The following is a 19,951-nucleotide window of genomic DNA, read 5'->3' as shown; positions in this document are numbered from 1 at the left end:
AAAGTCATACAAAAACAAAATAATTCAATTCCCTTTTCCTTCCAGATCTTGCTGGTCTCTCTGTCTCCTGTTCATTTTCTCCCCAACCTTTTTTCCCTCTGTGATCTACATCCTTTCTCTATTTCTCTTCGTTCTCTCTCTCTCTCTCTCTCTTTCTTTCTGTTTCTCCCTCCCTCTCCCGTTTCCATTCCTTCCACCGCTTCTACACCCCCCCCCCCCTCCGTCTCTCCTCCCTCCTTCGGGCTCCTGCTCTGCCCTCTCCGCCCCTCCCCAGAGAAGAGTGTCCAGCTCCACCCAGGGCTGCCCGCCCGCCGCTCCTTTCCTGCCCACCTACTATGAGGAGCAGCCCCTCCCACCTGCCCATAAAAGCCAAGTGCATGTTACCAGCCGAGGATCAGAGCACTCTCCCGGTCCTCTCCTGTGGGAGCCCCCAGCCTCTCTCCCGGATCTTACGTGCTCAAGGTAAGAGAACACTTCTGCAGGCATCTGACCTAATGGGGGTTGCTGCGGGGGTGGGAAATACGTCTCCTCTGGTCAACATGCTTACCGTTTGGTTCGACCTGATTCTTATGGATGCCAGATCAGCTGCTCCTTTAACTAGCAACTGGTTGGAAAACAAACTTCTGTTTGAACGGTAAAATAAAAGTTCATTTTGGGCAAGAAACAGCAGCATAAATACTGCAAAAAACCTTCTCTCTTTTTAAATCACTTTTCCCCATTTGCTGACTGTTGCTGAAGTTAAAATGTATCTGTTTGGGGTGTTTTACGCTTTTCATTGTAACTATCTCATATATCAGTGGGGGCAAGGAAAACTTTGTCCCATTGTCAAAAACGTACTTTAGAAGAACACAATTAGTTTCCTAAAAATAGCAGTCAAAAGGTCTGCTAACAATTTTGCGATGTTTTCCAAACCCCCTAAGACAGCTTCTGTGAGTCCTTTAAAAAGTATCTTTCCAGGTTTAAGTGCTTGGAAAAAATGATGTGAACGGGTGCCCTTTGCACAGTGACAGTAATCAGGTGGCTGGTAGATAGGAAAGAACAAACCCAAATTTACAAGCTGGGGCAAAATGTGCTCTCACAAAGCTATCTTTTCAAGACTTTCTAAAATGAGAACGGTGTCAGAACCCAGAAAGTGTATAAAGGAACTTCATGAATTTCTATACATACACCTAAACATAAAGCATTTCAATATGTTTCACAGCAAGAGAAAAATACAGGCCAGATTATACAATTCTTCTGTGTACACCAGACGGTTGTAAAAAAAAAAAAAAAAATCAACTTGAAGGCTTTGGAAGTTTGAACCCTGCTTGCCACCCTCCTTTCCCTCATCTGGTAAATTAACATCGACCTGATTAGGACTGGATTCTAGAGCTACCCAGTAGTTAAGCTAGCATCGTATTTAAAGACTGCCATACCTTCCTGTTTCTGAGGTCGGAGAATGAGTACCGTGCACCTGTGAGAGCTTCTGTGAGTAGCTCCACGACTACTCCTGTAAAACCAGACGCTTGGTCCATGAAGTTTGCCATCAAAATCTGTGGGCTGTGTGGGATGAAACTCTCTCAAGTGGGAGAAAAACCCTCTTCAAATATTTCCTCTGGGGAATTAATTGCACAAGACTGCTTAGAGACGGCAAACCAAAGGTTTGGTCAGGAAACCAACCCACTATTTCAGCCCTTAAGATTCTTAAAGTAAAAGAGGAAAAGCTTCATTTTTTTTTCTTTTTTGGTTTGTGTATATTGTTTCACTTAAAAAGGGAAAAGTCACCAGAGCTGTAAATAATTCTTCACTATTAAAGAAGGTAGAATCAACAGAAGTTTAACTGAGGGTCTTTCAAAGCTTTTCTCCGTATCATTTGCATATCAAAGGAAATAATAAAGATGTATTAAAATTCTGCTTGGCAGGGAAGGAATTCAATGCTGTGATTCAAATGAAAGAGTTACATATAAAGGTTTCTGTCATGTAAAATTTTGCTTCATTGGAAAAAATTATTGCAAGGAGTGTGGTTTCCTCTAAGAAAATGATATAAAATTACTATTGGCTGAGATAGTATGTGACCTGAGCATATTAAAATACCTTTCATCTTCAGCCACAGTGCAGACTGCTTGCTTCATATCTGATGTAAGTGGTTAATCAACCATGACAAGAGCACAGGTATGGGACAAGGCCAAACCAAGTGTGTGGTATGTCCAAGTTAATTCTTTTTTATGGTTATGCCGGACTCAAACCCATCATCACAAGAGCGAAAATGCATTTCATTCACCAGATTTCCCTTGAGGGAAGTTATCTCTTCTGGGAGAAGAAAAAAAAAAAGTGTTTCCAATGTAAAAGAGCTCCTGTTATTCCTAAATTTGGGGATGAAAAGTGTTCTCCCAGAGTTTGCTTCTGCTTTTCCTGGCAGCTAATCCACTCTACCAGCTACGAACCATTTAACAGTAACTGCCTTCCCCATGTGGCATCAAGTTCAACACCCTAAATAACTGGGTGAGATCATGTAGATGGCTCATGACCTAACTTTCCCAGGGCCCTTTACTGGACTCCTAAAGTGAGTCTTTCCCTAGAGGGCACATATCAGGCAAGATGAGACTTCTTAAGTCTTTAGAAAAATCAGTGCTGGGTTTCATGTAGTAGCCATCCCAATGTCTCTCCTTTGCACAGAATGTGGAGACTTCACATGAGTCTTTTCTCTCTGCAGTTATATAGCTGCTCCTGAATTGGGTTCATGACCATACCTATCTAACACCAATCGAGCTGGCTTGACCAACTCCTTTAATGTTTCTCAAAAAAGAAAAAATGAGCAGCTTCCTTTCACTAGAGACACAGAGAAGGTGTTCTGCTCACTTCAAGGGCCTGCTAAACCTAGGGAAACACACATTTGGATTGTTTTCCTATTGTCACAATTACAAAACAGTATTATTCTTCCAACGACCAGAAAGTGTATCCCACTATATGTCCACTGACACCCATGAAAATCAAAGAGGAGAATGGGGATGAAACCAAGTGGGAAGCCAAGAGGAATGTCTCCTAGGAAGTGCCCTGGGAGAAGAGAAAGAGCAGAATCTGTTACAAACGCAACTTCTTTTTGCCTTTATTTGTATGAAATATGAAGAGGTGCAGAAGAGCAAATAGTCATATCTGCTCTTGGTTTTTGTCTTAAATCAATAAGTATATTTCCACCAATACGCTAAGGTCCATCTCTTCTGTGCCCTACTCTAACAGAGGAGAATAGCCCAGTTCTAAAGACCAAAACGATTTCAGGTCTACCTCACATTAAAACCCCTAGGACTTTGCCAGTTACAGCTTTTTTAAAACTATATTATGAGTATAAAAACCCTCAGAACATTAATGGGTGGTTCACATCAACAAACCCACCCCTAACCGTCCAAAAGGTCCCAAAGTTGGGTGATTATTTGCAAGTGAGAAGTTAGAAGCAGCAAATTACTCCTTCTTATCTATGGTCACCCTCTTTGGTATGGCAACTTGCAGAGTGATTGAGATAAACACTTATTTCCCAACCTCTGGTCCTCCCAGTAATCCTCTGAAAACCAAGCCTTTTTTCATGCCTTGACTTCCTTCTCATCCATCAAGTCTTCATAAACACACATAAGCATAATTTAAAGAAGGTACAGATCTTGAGACTTAGAATCCAGTCTTCTGAGAGGTGCATTGTTCTAATTATGAGTGAAAAGAAAAAAAAAAAAAAAAGGAGAGGAGAGGAGAAGGTTAAGGGGAGAATGAATGCTCTTTGGAATTTAGAGAATGTTTTACTTTAGCATTTTGTGAAATGGACCTTTTGCTACCCAAAGCATGTAGAACTTAAAAAATAATAATAATAAAAAGATCAGCTCACAAATGGTTACAAAATGCTAAGGATATAATGAAAAAGATCTTCCAATGACCTGGCAGTCATTAACACCAGTTTATACCCCACAATACTAAATGAGAGCTCTGCTAAACTTGCCCTTTCCAGAGAGGCAAGGAGTGAAGAGCGGGAAAGAAAATTAACCACACTTCAGCACCAACAAACAGAGAAGGCACTAATCAGACATTCCACTATCACTTTGGCAACTGTGTTCCCCGTTTGAGGAAGGAGGTTCTTTAGAATCTATCCTTAAGCAAATAGATTTGTGGCATGGGGGTTAAAGGGAGTCACACAAGGTCAGAATGTCTATAATCTGGGGGCCCTGTGTATGCAAATCCACAAAGCCATTGAAATTGCATGGAATCAAACTGAGGTGACTGAAACAAAAATGTTTCCCAAAACTGATTATAATCAGCTAAAATAATAATGAATTCTAACTGCTCAGTGTAGCATAATGGCAAAAGCAACTCACAGCACCTATAGCTGATTATATAAAATATTAAAAGACATCTGATGGTTCACCTTCAATCTTCCCTATTAATTTTGGGTCCACTTCCATGGTTCTTCCTAGAAAATGAAAACTGCCCTTTTCTCCTTTCATGGGATTTGCAAATGCATACATATCCCCTCCCCCCGGCCCCGTGCTACCCCATTTTTCTTTCAGTGGAAGAAATCTCTTTTCAATGATTACAGATCAAGTTTCTAGAGTACCACTCATATTTGTGGCTTTTCTCATTACCCAAAGTCTCATACTTCTCTTAAACAGACTGTAAATTTTTACTCCGACAAATAAAAAGGCTTTACATTTTTGTCAAGCTTCATTCATCTATCTAGAAGAAATCTAATTTAAAATTGCTACTTGCCTCCAACAGGCCCTCTGCAGTGACGTTTCTAAACACTTTATCTAGTCCTTATTCCCCTTTCTTGGGTATTAAACTTATTGAGAGAAACACAGAATATAAATGCTGGAAGGATCTTTGGGGCTAATTTTAACTAATGTTAATTTTACAGCAAAAGTCAGAGAGGTCGATGTCATGCCCAGGGTCACCCCAGACGTGTGTAGCAGAATCAGGAATACACTTCGTGCAGTCAAACTCTTCAAACAGTGGTCTGTCTTAGATAACTATAGTGTGTCTTTCCCACACAGTATGTATCTAAGATGTCTTAAAATCTGGTTCCAACATTTATGTGACAGAACAAATGTGTTCTTGTATAATAACCTTCTTCTTCTCCCACTCAATAGACAATGTGTTGCCAATATAACCACCTTACTCCTTCCCAGGTCTTTAATGAGAAAAAAGACAAAATATGCATAAAGAACAATCAGAGGAGACTTTGAGGGACATATGGTTGGAGGGGTGTAGGCATGAAATGTGTCACGTCAGAGGAGAGGGGTTAAGGGGCCAAGAGTGTAGAGACAGGATACTGTAGCTAAGAGGGCTCATTCCCTTAGACAGAGGAGAGAGAAACTCCATAGAGTTGAGGTGCTAAAGAAGAGATTTTTAATGTGTCTGATCCAAGAGCCTGTCAAATGTTTGGGAGATAAAATCCTATTTGGGTCAGCCTCCTTTCAGTATAATGCCAGTTGAGGACTGACTCACATGGGTAAAAGCTTTACAAGTATTACATCTTATTAAAACTCTTCTGAACCCTTGACTGAACTTCTGCTGGGAAAAGAGCCTTATCTGACCCCTGACTTGACTGACCCAGCAATACTAACTCCATGGAAGTCATGCCATCACAATGCTCTCTGCTAAGATACAAATACAGTTTTTGGTGATACACAAAGTTAATCCAACATAGAAAATGATGAAGGTAAAAGGAATATTCTTGTATCATTTCTGGAAACAATTTGCCCTGAATAAGTAGACAGATGTTACCCCAGATGCTTCTTCACTTTCCCCTAAAGCCTGACAATTGTTTGCGTATCTTTGAAATAGTACTTTTGTTTCTGAAATTGATTTATTGTATGTTAAAATTTACATAGTCTACGACTAAGCATCATCGTGAAAACATTCTTTTAAGTAAATTTCTTGAAGACTGCATCTCTTAAGCTCTCTATTGATGTGTTTACATCACAGGATATTTAGGCATTGGCATCACTTGATGTGCCGAGATTAAAGACAATCACTTCATGTGCTACTTTTCCAACTCAAACTGAATAGGCCTGGGTGTGGGTGTCAGCTGTTGGCTTCTCTGGGAAATAAAATGTGTCCAGCCTGTTGGGGCGCCTCTCCAGTCCTCTCTGTTAGCTAGATAAAACAGCTGTTTTTCTGAAAGACTGGGCCAATGACCTCCGTAATTCAGGTTTCATGTACTAGGGCAACTATGGCTGGCTTATGCAGAAATTATGCTACCCTGCAGCCGAGTGGGTAAGTCACAACTGCCTTCAGTTCCATAGGAGGACACTGAATCCTAACATCTGGCTCAAGAGCATTGTCCTGGGGCAGCAGGAAGATATCTTGGCAGCAGTTGATGCATTTCATATGTTCCTCCAACTATCATGCCATGTGAACTCTAAAAAGATAAATCTAAACTTGGTTCATAAATTGAAACTGATGACCGTACACCATTATATTTCTTTAACGATCTTTACTTAGCGATTAACTAGTCTTCAAATCCAGAGGTCATGGTGTTCATCAGTGCTATAAATCCAAACAAGTGGCCTCTTGTTAAAAGGCAGATGAAAGATAAGGCCAAGACCTAAATGAAGGGAGATGCTAGGTAGAGCTAAGACTTTGTGGCTTAGGTGGCCAAAATTGAGGTTGGAAGAAGAAGAGATAAAAGGGGATCTTTAGCAAAAATATGCTATTGGATCCATAATTCCTAATCTAACGACATGTCTAGTTCCCCTTCTAGCTCCCAGTTTATTCCAATCCCCTCAGGTTGGAAAGAGTGGGGAGAGAAGTCATTGACCAGTAGAGGGAGCCACGGGGCTGAGTGTCTCAAAATAAAAACTGACTTGTTCCTAGAGGGGGCCTTTTAGATTTGAATTCTTCTGATAAAAGACAGAGCCAGGTGTCCTTTGTTACCAGTGGCTAAAGTGTACAATAGGAGCATATCACATTGTTGGTTTTCTTTTTGAGAAAAAAAAAAAATACCAATTTAAGCCTCTAGGAATAAATCACCTGCACTTCAACAATGCCAGAAATGTCCAGGCTTGTAGAGGTTTATTTGAAAGAAAACCAAAGCAATCTTAGAAAATGTTCTTTCCAAGGCCACCACCAGCCAAGACTAAATGCTCCAGACTAAATGCTCAACTCAGTGAGAAAGAAACTCTGGAAGCTGGGGGTGGGGTCAGGGAGAGAAGAGCAGAGAGGCTCAAGCACTGAGAAGATTTCATGAGTTTTAAAGGGGAAGTCTTGGTGTCCTGCCATGACCAGACCCTCCTGTCAACAAGAGCAGGAAGGGAGCCTAGAGAAAGAAGGAGGCAGAAATGGGCCCAACAGGTTTCTCTGAGATGGCCTAGAATCTGCACTCCTGGATCCGGGTCTCTCCAGGGAGCAGCCAGAGCCTTGCCTAGACTGAAGTGAATACCTTTCCGTTGAACATTTCCATTGCACAGCTGTGTTGGGGATGGCTTGTTAAGACTTGAGACACTTGCATAATTCAGAACCCTTTGGGGGATAGAGCTCAATTAGGACCATAAAAGAAAAATCCCTGGCACACCAGAGAAGGGCTGCTTGCTTTTTAAAACTTATGACATCCATAGGAATACAGAGCAGTCCTCTTTCTATTTCTGAGGTCAGTGGAGACGAACCTATAAAGTTTGTGTGCACGTAGCCTAAGAAGTCCCCATTTGAGAAAATCTTGCATTTTAATCTCAGAAACACCTTGACTCTTTCTGGGATCTTTGGAAAGCCACTGATCATCTCTGTGCCTTAATTTATTTATCTTAAATAGAAGAGCAATTTTCAAATAACCACTGTCTTTGTCATTTAGAGACACTTGAGGTGTTGCCAATTATTTTGCAGACTGATACTCCTCAAACATACATGGTTGCTGTTACTTATATAGTGAATAGATTATACTCACAACACCTGGTAATGGCTCATGGTATTTATGCAGAATCAGGTCAAAATGGAATAAAATTCCAAATAAGCACATAACCTTCCAAGATGTAGCAAGAACATTTTTGTTTCTTAAAGTACGAAAGACAATTCCTCATGTGTCCAGAATCCAGACAAGGTCAAGCGTAAGTAGAAGAGGGAAAAGAAACAATTAATTTATGGCTTAAGAATCTCAAAAGGCCTATATGCTCACTTGTCCATATTTTGACATCAATTAAAAGCTAATTCCCCACACACAGAAGAGTTTTTGTGGTTTTAAAATTCTACTTTAGCTAAAGAAAGATGATATTTTCAACAATGATGTTATATTATGTAAAACCCAAATGTTACTTCTTCAACGTTTTCCAAAGTGTGCTTCAGAAACAGTAGTACCTGAGATATTACTATGTGTTTATACAGAAAAAGCTTCTATGGTCTATTACATTTCAGAAACACTCAGTAAAACAACGTGATCAGTTTTGTTCACTGCTAGACTTCACAAAGACCTTAATATGCTAATTATATTTTCATTTTTTGAAAATGTTACAGTCAGTAGTGTGCCCTAAACTTATTTGCTGACACCTTCCCACCATGAGAGCATCTCTTGGAACCAGTATTCTATGGAAAAATTTGGGAACAGTTTAGGAATCACTGTCCCACGTCATTGTTTCAAGATCTACTGGGACATGGTAAAGTCAGTATTGCTAGTCATTATGTAATACACATTGAGTATCACAGATATAACACAAATTATGTGCTATGTCAAACCATAAAGTAAGAAACAATCCCAGTGTAATTTCCAAGCCCAGCTGAAAAAGGAACAAAAGAAGATGATGAACCTGTCTTGGTTCAATGGCTCAGTTCTTCATAGTAAAAGCAATAGCAGAAATGCCAGAATAATTTAAGATTTTGAAAAGCTAGGAAGATAGATGATGGGAAGGAAGGCAGGAAGGGAGGGAGCGAGGGAGGGAGGAAGACTGGACAGATTGAAATGATCTCTTCCTTCCTTCTTCTTTCTCATTGTCTAGATATTGTAATGATCATCAATAAGCAACAAGTTTGGTAAACAAGGAGCCTATGTAATTTCATGAATTAGCTCAACAGTCTCTGATCTGATCATTGTTTCACCTTAACTACTATTAATGACCAAGATCATTAGCCAAACTTCTTCCCTGAGCATTTACTTTCTCACTATAAATAGGGAGCTAACTCCTATAATAAGATCACACTTACTGATATTCTAGTATATCATACTATATCAGGGATTCTTTGGTTTATTGATAACACTCAGACCTCCGACCCCTATCAAATTCCCTGTTTCTCTTAGAGCCTTACTCTAGTAATTCTTTCCCCTTCACAAAGATTATACCTGGAGGCCAGTGTCCTAAAAGTGTCAGAATGGAGCATTCTCTCCTTTAAGAAAATGAGTAGTTCATAGTCACTCAAAGGAGAACTCAAGCTCATCATTTGTAATTACAGTAATAGATACTATTTATTAAGTGTCTAATAGGATCAGACCTTGTACTGGCATCTTTATCTCTATTCCTTAAATCAACCCTACAAGAGCAATATTATCATTCTCAATTTAAAGAGGAAAGAAACGGAGCCTCTACTTGGTCAAGCAACTTGCCCAGGGTCACACAGCTAGGAAGTGGCATAGCCAGTATTCCCATTGAGGTCACATTCCAAACTTCAGCCTTCCTGCTCCTCCACACTGCCTTTCATGGTGTCTTCTAGTGTTAATAAAAGGGAGAAAAAAACATCAATTCCCTGTGACAATGCTTCTGACTCATAAAGAAAGTGAGAGAATTCCAGTGGCTCTGTTCCTAGACACTGCCGACTGGCTCTGTTTCTTGTTTAATACTGTGATTTTAATTTCTTTTTCTTTTCTGTATTTTTTCCTAAAAGCATGCTGTCATTTTGGAGCCAAAAAAGTAAGGGCTGTGTAACTAGAAAAACCAAAAAAAAAAAAAAAAAAAAAAAAAAAAAAAAGCTATCATTTCTCCCTAGAGTAATTTTTAAGGGCTAAGGTTTCTCCATAAATTCTCCCCAAGTGGTCCCAAGTTGCTTGGCATCAGTCTGGGAGAGAGAGTGACAACCTAGCATGTCATTCCTAAGGCAGTAGGAATTCCCATGATTATATGAGAAACAGACAGAACAAAGACATTACAGCACGTTAAACAAACTTGAATCTGGCTCATCAGATCATTCTCTTTGGCGTTACTTTTATTAGCATCCATAGCCAGCTGACGAGAGTCAAGACAACTTAAATGATTCCCTCAGCCATGTGAGTCACCTAGAAAAGTGTCTATATTGTCTACACCTGCTCCTTAACCTGCTGTGAGGGTCTATATAGAAATAAGTATACCTCAAGCCCTTCCTTTGTGTTATGCCAAAGACAAAAGAAGAAACAAGGGCTGGTTCTTTCCATGTGATCACATTCTGCATACTTTTTTGCTTTTGTCCTTGATCTTCCCTCTCTGCATGTAGTATTTCCCACTAAATCTATGGAATTAATTTGTACTCCTCCTCCAAGGTTCAGATCAGGTATCTTCTGCTTGGAGAAGACATGCCTACAACCTGCCTTCCCCAGGCTGCATTGCACACCTCCACCACGCTCCCTAGTACTATGTGCACAGTCCTGTCATGGCCATGTCCACTCTGTAATAGCACGGGCTTGTTCTCTGTGCTTAGCGGTGAGCTCCTTGAAGAAGGATTCAGGTCTCGTTTACCTCTGCACCCTCAATACTTAACACATAATAGGAGCATAATAAATATGAACAAGAGGAAAGAAAAAAGGGACAGGGGAATAAAATACAGTGATGGTGAATGAGAAGCCTCTTACTTTGCTTTTCTCTATCCCTGTAGATGGTTCCAAGAAAACATAGTTTCACCGAAGTTCATTAACACCAGTGCACACACATATAGTGTTACTAGTGTTACACATTGACGTACAGTGTTACTCCACCGGAGCTAACCATGGGACACAAGATGAAGTCCCATTTGTAAGCTACTATTAAATATTGGCCTTCCATATACGAAATTATGTAAGGAAAAATTACTTGTTAGGTGGTGCCACTGTCCCAAGACTGTCAGTACTCTGCTCAAAAATATGAGTGACATTATGAAACATAGAACAAAAACCTTAATTTGCCAGTCAAGTATCTCAGTCTCTCTCAACCTAACCCATGCTTCCATCTTCACCTGTCTCCAGTCTACAGCAGGAATTTGACCTAAGCCACAAGGGCTATTAGTCGCCCAGACATTCTCTTTCCTTTTCTCTACTGAGTGTCCCCCACTTGCCCAAGGAACCATAAACTCAAGGTCTTCTTAAAGTCATCCCAAATGTTGCAGTCTGCATTGATCCTTCTCACTTCTCAACTGACAAGCACTTACTATAAATGTCACTTAATGTGTTGCCTGTACACTGCATTGAAGACATCGGAGCTGTCTGCTAGAATTTTCTGTAGTGATGAAAAAGTGCGATATCTGAGCCACCCAACACGATAGCCACCGACCACATAATGGCAACTGAGCATGTGAAGTGTGCCTAGTGGAACTGACGTACAAAATTTTAAATTTTTATTTTATTATAATCTATTTTTTTAACTTTGTTTATTTTGAGAGAGAGAGAGAGCATGTGTGTGTGTGTGTGTGTACACAGACACGTGGAGGAGGGGCAGAGAGGGAGAGAGAGAATCCCAAGCAGGCTCCATGCTGTCAGCGCAGAGCCCAACGGGGGGCTCAGACTCACAAACTCTGAGATCATGAGCTGAGCTGAAATCAAGAATTGGACACTTAACTGATTGAGCCATCCAGGTGCCCCTTATTATAATCTCTTTAAATTTAAAATCAAATAGCCACATGTGGATAGTGCCTACTGTATTGGACAACACAGAATATTTACATTTTGATGTGCTATGTCTTGTATCCCTTGATGAACATATAAGCTACCAAAAAAATTGAATAAGAAGCTTTTATGTATCCCAGGGGAATGCCATGACCACAGCAGTGCTCTTTAAATTTCGTGTTCAGTGCATTGCTTGATTACATGCCTGCCTCTAATTGTTCTATTATCTTAAAGAAGTCCTCTTCCCTACATATATAATTTTAACAAAATACTACAGATGGTATTTCCTTTTTTTTTTTTAGTGGCTTAAACTCACACAGAATGGCAGTGTACTGCAATCTGGGTCCTTTATCACTAGACAAATAAAATAAAATAAAATATAGACTGATTTCAACTGAATCTCTCCAAGAGAAATCTCCATTATTCATTTCCACCTCTTCTCTTTTCCCTTTTGTCGGAAAAACATGTTTTAAATACCTGCACGTAGAAATGCTTCAATTTTATGTGTGACTGTTCTACAGAGAAAGACTATCTCAGGTTATCTGAAACAAGTTCAGTAATAGATTTTTCTTTTATCTCCCCCCTGAAACCCCAAGACCTTCTGAAGGAAGGTAGTCCTATATCGTAGATTTTCCCAGAGAATTTTTGTCTCTATTTCTAGTGAACACCCTGAGGTTCTTTGAAGAAGGCTCAACCCTCTACTAGAAGGTCAAGGGAGGTCACATGTCTTTGGAATTTAACAATGATGTGCCCCTGGCACTTGCTGGCCTACCAATGGCCCTTCAGGAATCATCATGCCAACAGGCCAACCATGCAATAAAATCCTGTGGCTGGCAAAGCCAAGAGCAAAGTGATCAAACAGTCTGGCTGCAGATTAGATTCTAACTTATTAATAAGGCTTCAGAAAATAAACCAGATTGAGTCTTTAACAGCAACAGTTTACAGGAGATGTTTAATGATTTCGGAGGTCGGCCACACCGCATGCCTTCCTTCTGACTCAGTGAAGAGCGGGACAAGGGCAGAAGACACGCTCAAGAAGCCAGAGCAATCAGCTGTATCTTTTCCATTTACAGCTAAGTTTATTTGGAGTGACTGGAAAAACTTTCAATGAAATCTTTTTTTTTAAATAATAAAATAAAAGAATTTACCCAACTATCATGAGCCAGACAACATCGAGAAATAATTATGGGTGTGTATTTTCCCCTGCCTTGTAAAGTATTTACAAATTGTAGCATGAGCAAGCTCTAAAGTAAATGGTAAAGATAGCAATAACATTTAACTTGTAAATTTTTTATATTTAGCCATAAAAGAATCACCATGTGTTTAAATCACATTTGAATACATATAAATAAAATTCTCATCTGCAGACGTGAGCCAGTGGCTAAAGAAAGAATCCGTGACTCCTTCTCAACAGAGCAAAAACACTGGAGAGGCTTAGTACCTTATTTCTATAAAATAGAATTCATTGCCACCACATCAGCAAAAGTGTTAGTATCTTAATTTGGGAACTTATAAAAATGAAGACATTGATAGTGACAATAATAAACTTTGTAGAGAAATTTACAGTTTATGGTGTGTTTTATATACCTTCCTTCATTTGTATTAGATAGAGGATGACTTTATCTACATTTACACATGAGACAGTGGAGGCTTAGAAAGATTAAGTAAATTTCCCATCATTCAGATAGTGAATGTTGGAGCTAGAATATGAACCTGGCTCATCCCACTCCTGAAGTCCTCTTCATTCTACTAATTCAGGCTGAGCCTTAACAGTATCACATCCAGATCATCCTGGCAGCATAAAGCAGAAACTGCAGCAAAGGAAAGCAGAATGATCTGAAAGAGTTAGTTAGCAAAAAGGATTCAATGACTGAGAATGTGCTTTTCAAGAAGATAGAATTCAAATAAGATATTATTCAACAGTAATAGAATTAATGTGTATTGAGGATTTACTCCATGCCAAACAGAATGCTAAAGCTTTTTTTTTATATATATAGTATTGCATTTTATCCTAATCATTTTCCTTATAGACAAGAAACTATGTAGGAGAGTTAACTAACTTCCTCAAAGTCACATAGCTGTGGGTAAAGGACCAAGAATGTAAAACCAGTAGATGAGATTCCTGAGTTCTCCTCTTTAACTGCTACATCAGTGACATTTTATCCCCAGAGAATCACTCATAGCATCCCATTACTAATCTCTAGCAAACAGATTTGCAGTGGTGACAGGACAAGGGACATAAGAAAAGCCACTGATAATCAACAGGAATCATTTTATAGGTTGTCTTCTGTACAGTTTATGATTTTAAAGGACACACAATCCACTTTAAATCTGACTCTAATTTTTAAAGGGTATTTTTAAAACCCCCTTTTGATTAATACCAAAATGCATGTCATTTATGGGGGCAAAAAACCAAAAGATCTTAAATCATCTATGAGAAGCCATTGTAGTGTCATGTATAAAAGCACTGAGTTAGACATAAGAAGTCATGGGGTCAAGTCCCATGATTTCTGAGGGAATTACTGAATCATGGCTGAATGTAATTATTGACGTATTTAGTGGTGTCTTTTAAGAATTAAAGAAATTTCATATTTTAAGTAGATGTTATCAAAACAAACATATTTTGATCCTCACAGTTGTAAAATATCAGCTTTGGGAAATTTTTAATTATCTAACATATCTCATTCTCTAAAAGATTTGGGAAGGTTGAGGCTATTCTAATATATATGAGTGTGTAAACACATACACGCACACTTATGCATATAAATTATATGAAGTAGAATTTATGTTAAGCTAGAAAACCTCATGTCCCTAACATGCAGTATAACGGATTATTAACTTTTTGGTTGTCAGCTTCCAATAAAAGCATGATCAAAGTAGTTACCTGGAATCCAAAGCCTTGAGTTCATGCTTACTTTTCATCTAATGCAGCCGAGATCAGGGAAATTACCTCACTGCTCAGTGACTCAATTTATCTATTTGTGTAATGAGAAAAACAAAGGGTCTGGGGGACTTTGTTCCTGTTTCAAAATTTGAAAATGCTTAATGTAAGTCCCAATAATAGTCTGATTTGGGGTTATTATTTTTTAAGCAAACATCCCTCAAGGAAAAGATGCAAGCTAGTCTTTCCCTGCTTTTCTTTCCTTACAATCTTTCCTTTCCAAAGATCACCACAAAGAAACAAAGAGCCAAACACACTGACTCACGTCTTTTTCTAATAGTGTTGTGGTCAATTTGCTCCCGCATAAAAAAGTAGTAGTGAAGCTTTGAACTCTGGGTTTTGGAAGGCCAAGAGTGGAAAAACGTCTTTAGCAGAAAGAACAGCACATTCCAAATCTGTCCAGTGTTAGAAAAGTCTGCTTAGGCATGCAGTTCCCATTGAAGCCCTTTTCTGTTATCAACTTTCTGACAGAAGAGGCTGAACTTTGCCTTTCAATGATATCTTGAGTTTGCTGGGGGTTTTTTTGTTGGTTTTTATTTTGCTTTGTTTTGTTGTTTGTTTCGTCAGACCTTACTCATACGAGCCTTAAGATGGTTTCTCAGTTTGAACTTGCCTTTAGGACAAATGGGAAAATGGTGTAGCTTTGCTCCTAGAAAAGCTGGTTCCATCCTTTTTTTGGGAGGAAAAGTTGTACATGGTACAGAAAGTTGAAGATACACTGAGAGTCTTCACTGAGAGATTTCTGATACTGAAGTCGGTTATTACATTCTATCATTGATCAGATGTCATGATTTTTGCTTTCTTAGATGCTGCTTTCTCAAAGTCTGTTGCTATCTAATATAGTCATACAACTTTGTAGCGTACAAAAGTACTTTCACAATCCGAAATATATATGTATGTAAGTCTTGGTACATTTCTAAGTCACTAGTGTCATTCTTTGACTACTAAGATTGAGCAGCTGGCTTATCCTACATATCACCCAATTGAAGAAATTATCTCAGTACTAAAACCCTATCACCTAAAGTGCTGGAAGGACGTTTCAAAGGTCTTCACTCTTTTCTCCCTGGGAGGAAGTTTCCATAAAACCACTCTCACCATACTGTTACTCATCACACATCTCACCTGCAGGCCATCCTGGCCTTGGCTTCTTCCCTCCTGTCAGTGGAAGAGACATTTCTCACATATTTTCTGGGTGCACCTCTCCACCCCTCCTGCCTTCTGGGGCCTTGACTCTGAATCATCTGCACCATTGGTCTATTGCAGCTGTAGTGTTCTTCAGTGCAGCCCAGGTTGTGACTCACCCCTGTTGAAAATCTTTCAGAGCTATTACTTGGCCCTCAAATTAGAGTCCAAACTCTATCACGAGATTTATAAGGCCTCTCGTGGTCTGGGCCTGCCCAACTTTGCAGATGCCTTCCTTGTTATACCTCCTGCTGTCACCAGGCCCACTCTATAGTCACAGTTCTCTCTCTCTCTCTCTCTCTCTCTCTTTATATATACATCTTTTTTTTAAATTAATTAATTAGTTTATTTTTTTTTTAGAGAAAGAGCAGTAGCAGAGGAGGGACAGAGAAAGAGGGAAAGAGAGAATCTTAAGAAGCCCAGCGTGGAGCACCATGCGGGGGGCTTGGTCTCACAACAGTGAGATTATGACCTGAGTGGAAACCAAGAGTGGGACACTTAACCGATTGAGCCACCCAGGTGCCCCCACAGTTTTCTCTTAAAGTGTCATAGCTCTCATCTTTTAGGGCTTTTATCCATACTGTTCTGTCTTTCTCCCTGGAATACTCTGCCTTCTCATCACCTCCCAGCTTCCTAATCATTCCCAGAAGCCTTCTGTGTGGCCAGGACTGGATTAGCTGACCCTGCTGTTTGCTCTTACATTGCCCCAACCTCTCTCTATGGCATCTGACACCCTCACTATGCCTATTTCATTAATTGACTGTCTCTTCTGCTGGTCTATAAATACCATTATGGCCTGAATTGAGTCTGCCTTACTAAGCAGTGTGTCCCCAGCACAGACTCTGAAACTGGTATATATATATATATATATATATACCCACCCAATATTTGTTGAGTGAAGGAATAAATGAAGGATATCTGAATGATAATTAGAGAAACACAGATAAGAGACGAAGCAGCAGATTCAAGGATCAACCAGAGTTTTAGAAAAGGAGAGTGGTCAAAGTCTGGCCAAAGAAGTCAGAAATCAAGAAGTCTTTAGCAACCAACAGGGCAAGGTAGGAATAAAAGGTCTAAGACAGGCCCATAGCCATAATACATTGTTTAACCGACTGAGCCACCCAGGTGCCCCTAATCATAATATATTGTAAGCAAAAACTGATCATCACAATCCCCAGCCAGTCTCTCTCGTCATCATCTTGGACACAATTTCCCAAGAATATGTCATAGCATAGACCAAGGAACACCTGCGTCATGATCGCACACACCCCCAGCCAGCCTTACTGACTCAGGATCTCATGGGGTGGGCCAGAAATGGGCATTTTCAACCAACATCCCAGTTATACAACTTACAGCTCTAGGTGTGAAGTGGGGACAACTACAATAGCTGGCCGAGTAGGGAGAACAAGAAGAGGAAGCAAGTACCCTTCCCCAGTGGTGGCCAACTCAGTATTGTGAGCCCTCAGTTGCTTTACGTGTGATAAATGACTCATGTAGAAGGACAACTTTGGCCTGGTTTATCCACAATGAGCTAATGCATAACTGTCCATGGTTGGCCCTTAGACTCCCAATGGGAGTCTTATGTCTGGGGGGAGGGGGGCACTTTAATCATAATTCCCACTTAACTTGTCACTGTGACCTCCATTCTCCTGTTTGAGGCATAGCCCAGCATAATCCATCTATGCCTTCTGTCTGGACTAATGCATATTTAATCAACATTCAATAAAACGATATTCCCTTGTCTGTGACCTGCACAAAGGGCTAATAATAAATAACTATGAAAAATTCATTGTAAGCTATTACTCCTGTGAGAAAAACAAAAATGTCCCCTTTATCCCCACTGAGCCTGTGGTTTTAAAGCCCTTTCCAATTTTGTATTATTGTCAAAGAAAAATAATTAGATATGGCTGACTGGAAAAAAAAAAACATCTCGAAAGTTCTATCTGAGGAAAAGAGGCTCACCTCAAACCAACATTTCCTGTTTTGATCTTATGTTCCAAGCAGTCTCATTTTTTCCTTTGGGTTTTACATATAGTTTTGTCGTTTATGGGCATGCCTGTAATCTGTCATGCTCACAATGAGTCCAGAATAAATACTGATTTTTGTTACTGTTCTATTATTTATAGCTTAAGCTTGCTCTTCACCTTTCTCCCAAGACTCTGCTCTATCACTAGCCATTTGACGTCAGTACACTGCACCTTAAGTCCATGATAAACCAGAACGTATGTGATGTGGGCAGAAAAAATACTACATCTTGACTTTACCAAAGTCGTTTGAATCAAATGTTTTAAATGTAATTGAAAACATATTTTTACAAGCAAATAGAGCCAATAAACTAGAAAAGCCGTATGGAAGCACCAGGCCCTGCTTCTCTGGTTTTTAATAAACTGCAGTAGAGGACCTTGGGAACAGTGGGACACTTGTGTTGCATCACAGACTCATACAGGAGGACAAGTACTCCCCCACAAGTATGGCTCATCTGTCACATGTGCTCTGTAAGAAAAGTGTAGTAGGGAAAGAAGAGGAATACATAAGGGCACCATGGCTCTCTATAACCTTCCTAATGTCAGTGTGGGAATCTCATATGGTCTTACACAGGTAGTATGATTAAAGGGGGAGAACCTCACTGCCTTTGTCCCGCTCTGATCCCTGGATGGAAAACCATTATTATCTTCCTATAATTATTATTTTTAAAAACATATCTACAAAGGAAATATCCTTCTGGGCCAGGTCCTCATCTCCATAGCAGTGACACAGCTCTCACCAAATCTATGGGACACTGTTGCCCTTCATCCCAGTGTCAGATATTTCTGTTGGCTTGGCCTTTCCAGACCCTGAAACTGGAAGTCTATGGTGCTGCAGTGGGGCTGGCAAGCAGGAAAGGATTCTGGGCTAAGAGATTAAATCCTTGGCATACACTGAATCATCTGGCATACTGGCTTCTCCTATAATTTCTCTCGCTATGAACTGGAGTGGGTTTATTTACTCAATTTTTAAATGGCACCATTCATTGAGGTAAATCACTTGACGTAAAAGAACTAATTATAGAGCTTTTAGTAAAAGGAAAGTAAAAACTTTTCAATCTAGGTTTAGGGGCAGAACCAATTTCTGAGTTTTAGGTTTTTCCTGTATGTATGTGTTAAAGTTCCAAGGGACATGATTTGACCCAAATTTGTTGAATTGCTAACCATGATGCGAGCAGAGTAGCTATGTATAAAAATAAACTTTTCAATGTGTATGCCAATTTTTAAACTCTATCTCTTATACATGCTGACAAGGGAATGGATATGGGGGAATGATTCTACATTTATTGGTAAGAGTCTAACTTGGTACAACTTTTAAAAGTTGAAATAGTAATTACACCCAAGAGTCTATCCTATAGAAATATTCACATGTTTGTCTTAGGACATAAGGATGATGATGTTCACCAAAAGATGAAATCCACAGAGTGAAAAGGCAACCTGTAGAATGGGAGAAAATATTTGTAAATCGTATATTTGATGAAGGCTTAATTGCCAGAGAACTACTACACCTGAACAGCAACAAACATTTTAATGGGCAAAGGACTTGAACAGACATTTCTCTAAAGAAGATACACAAATAGGCAACAAGCACATGCATGACAAGAAGCTCAACATTACTAATCATCAAGGAAATGCAAATCAAAACCATAGTGAGATACCAGCTCACACCCATTAGCATATCTAGTTCCAAAATTGTTGGAATGATTTTCAGATATCAGTGTGCAGAGCACGATATTTTATATGTTCACCAAGAAAAGGGCTTGTGAGTCAGTGGCAGGGTGGTCACAGCAGTGCACTAGAGGTCCAGAGAGCCAGATGGAGTTCCGTGTCAGGCACTAGCTGGCCGTGTGACCTTAGGTTCTTTGCCACACCAGCATTTGCATTTTTATCTTTAAATATCTATGTACATTTCAGATATGCAGTACCTTGTTCTGTGTTTCTTGAGATCTGGCTGATACATGTATGTTGTGTACCCCTACAAAATTTGACTGGGCCTGAAAATAGCCAACCCATCACTTCTCCTAGGCAGTGATCTGAACTCGGGAG

The 19,951-nt window shown here is 39.7% G+C and overlaps 1 protein-coding gene across 3 annotated transcripts in view; it reads left to right on the top strand.

Annotated features, from left to right (window-relative positions):
• The first annotated feature begins 281 nt into the window (after positions 1-281).
• Positions 282-19,951, top strand: part of COL8A1 (collagen type VIII alpha 1 chain) — a 153,124-nt gene continuing 133,454 nt past the window's right edge. For 2 of the 3 annotated variants that reach the window (XM_058731629.1, XM_058731630.1), the window contains exon 1: positions 285-462. The gene's annotated coding sequence lies outside the window, so the exon portion shown is untranslated. Of the gene's footprint in view, positions 463-19,951 lie in introns of all 3 variants that reach the window. The other variant, XM_058731631.1, reaches the window with a different exon arrangement.

This window comes from Neofelis nebulosa, chromosome 5 (assembly GCF_028018385.1).
Source record: "Neofelis nebulosa isolate mNeoNeb1 chromosome 5, mNeoNeb1.pri, whole genome shotgun sequence".
In the NCBI taxonomy this organism is placed as follows: Eukaryota; Metazoa; Chordata; class Mammalia; order Carnivora; family Felidae; genus Neofelis; species Neofelis nebulosa.
Note: the sequence above shows the minus strand (reverse complement) of the source record. Positions and strands in the feature narration are given on the sequence as shown.